This window comes from Oryx dammah, unplaced genomic scaffold, assembly GCF_014754425.2.
Source record: "Oryx dammah isolate SB20612 unplaced genomic scaffold, SCBI_Odam_1.1 HiC_scaffold_24, whole genome shotgun sequence".
Taxonomy (NCBI): domain Eukaryota; kingdom Metazoa; phylum Chordata; class Mammalia; order Artiodactyla; family Bovidae; genus Oryx; species Oryx dammah.
In genome coordinates, this window is record NW_024070208.1 from 50,531,471 (window position 1) to 50,533,866 (window position 2,396).

At 40.0% G+C, this 2,396-nt stretch overlaps 1 pseudogene; it reads right to left on the reverse strand.

Moving 5' to 3' along the window:
* Positions 1–834: 834 nt before the first annotated feature.
* LOC120883233 lies at positions 835–1,641 on the reverse strand (annotated as a pseudogene).
* Positions 1,642–2,396: the final 755 nt, after the last annotated feature.

Sequence of the window (2,396 nt, forward strand, 5' to 3'; positions counted from 1 at the left end):
ATTCTGCCCTGCATACTAAGTATTTGAAGGCAGACATTCCTCCCATCCTCCACCACTGCTGTACAAGTATACACATTTGATAATAGTGTATACAGTTAATGGGAATGTTACATTGTTCATCTTTTTTTTTTTTTTTTTTAACCACTGAGACCAAAGAATATTTTGTGGTCTGGGTATAATTTAAAAGATGCATTCTTATGAAGAACTGATTTCTTTTATAAACAAAATACACATGCCTTAAATATTTCTTCATTTTAATATGTGAATATTTGCTCTCACAGCTATATTCTGGTGTGACTTAATAATTGGCTACATATGAAGTATTTAAGATAAGAGTACAGCAGTGCTGATTTAAGAATTTTACAAAGTATGATTTGTGGGCAAAATCAACATAGAATGTTTAAAGCCATTCACCTTACTGTTTTTGTTTTTACCTTGCTTTTTTCCATTTTCAGAATCATGTATCTCATTTGATACAAAGATTCCAGTGGAGGCTCTTAGTTTCCCAAGGCTAGCAGTCATCTAGTGTTTCCTTACTGTACATGGAATGCCTTGAGAAAGTGACTTCTTTAGCTAAATTAATAAAAATAGGAGGGAAAATGCTTAGGCCGGCTTATTCATGCCCCTCCAATATAATTCTATAGTTGATAGCTATGTAGATATTAAGGATTTTTTGAGCAACTAACCTGTTTCTAAAACGGGATCCAGTTACTCTCAAACATTTTCGTCTTGGAAGCCTTAACGCTTAAAAATTTTGAGGAGCCCAGAGGACTTTTTTTTTTTTTAATCCACTGGTTGTCAACTCTTTATTATTTTTTCTTTTCTTTGTAGTTCTTAACCAGTTGGGCACTCCACTGCACCACTGTTAATGTCATCTATGACGTCGTGAGGGTCCAGCTATCAGCATTGCAGCCCACAGACTGGCCAGTTGCCAGGATCTCTTTAATGGTTCCAGAGAGTTCTCTGGGTAGAGATTGATGCCATATCTGCTGGGCAATGTTGATAACCTCATCAAAAGTGATGTTTCCACTGTGCTTAATGTTTTTCTGCTGCTGTCTCTTGGCGGTTCCTTGAGGGCTTTGATGATAAGGGCAGAAGCAGAAAGTATCACCTTAGCCTTGGCCTGTCTGTTCTGAATCGTCATTTTCATTTTAATCCGCAGACCCTTCCAATCACCAGTTGCCTTGGTGGTGTCACCATCAACCTCTTTTGGAAACAGACCCAGGGGACCAGGGTAGACACAACACCGACTTCCCCACCGGTATACCACAGGTACATGACTTTGACCTCGTTGGGCTTGGTGGCTCAGTTGGTAAAAAATCTGCATGCAATGCAGGAGACCTAAGTTCAAACCCTGGGTCGGGAAGATGCCCTGGAGAACGGAATGGCAACTCCCTCTGGTATTCTTGCTTGGAGAATTCCATGGTTAGAGGAGCTTGGCAGGCTACTGTCCATGGGGTCGCAAAGAGCTGAACACGACTGAGTGACTAACACATGCTTAGGCAGTATGGCAGAGGCAGCTGGTGCCAGGTGAACCCAGATTCCGGACTACCAAAGAAAGTTGCACCTTTGCCTCCTCTGAGCTGAAAGTCCAAAGCCTAGAGGAACTTTATAAGTTATATCTGTTGATTTGTAAGTCATAATTTTAAGAATATTAATGTATTTTAAAATAAAAATAAACACCTTACAAGTTAACAGATAACATTTCGATTAAAATAGCTATTTCCTTTAAAAAAGTTAGTGAGAAGAATAGTATTGTTTTGCATTTAACAAAATACAAAATCTGTTTGATGTCTGACCTAGGAAGACAACTGGAGTCTCCTAAATAATGAAAGAAAAGTGCTTACTGAAATTGGCAATTTAGGAAGTCGGTGGTGATCTATGTCAAAACAATTTTGAAGATATTCATTCGAAGGCAAAGACAGTGTTTCTTGCACATCATTTTATCCTGAGTTTGGTTCAGTGCTTTGCATGTAGTAGATGCCAGATGATATCCAGGAGGTAATTGAACCATCCTGCAGTGGGTTGGGATATGAACAGAGGGTGAAAATATGGATTCAGGGGGCACAGACACCACCTTCAAGGCACTTGGTTGAGAAAAGGAGCAAAAGAGGGCCATAGCTGGATTCAGGGCAGGATCAGAGAGGGTTGTTTTTGTTGCTGTTGTTTATAAGAGTGTTTCTATGTGAGGAAACAAAAACAGCAGAGAGAAACTGACAACACAGCAAAGAAATGGGATGACTAGGGTCGGATGAGGGGTGGGGGAGGATAAGATGTGTTTCATCCAGCAGAGCGTTTCAGGCTTTAATGAGTATATGAGAACCTAGATCTTCTTAAAGTGCAGATTCTGAAACTGTTTGTTTCTAACGAGCACCTGGGTTGCTGGTCTGAGGACC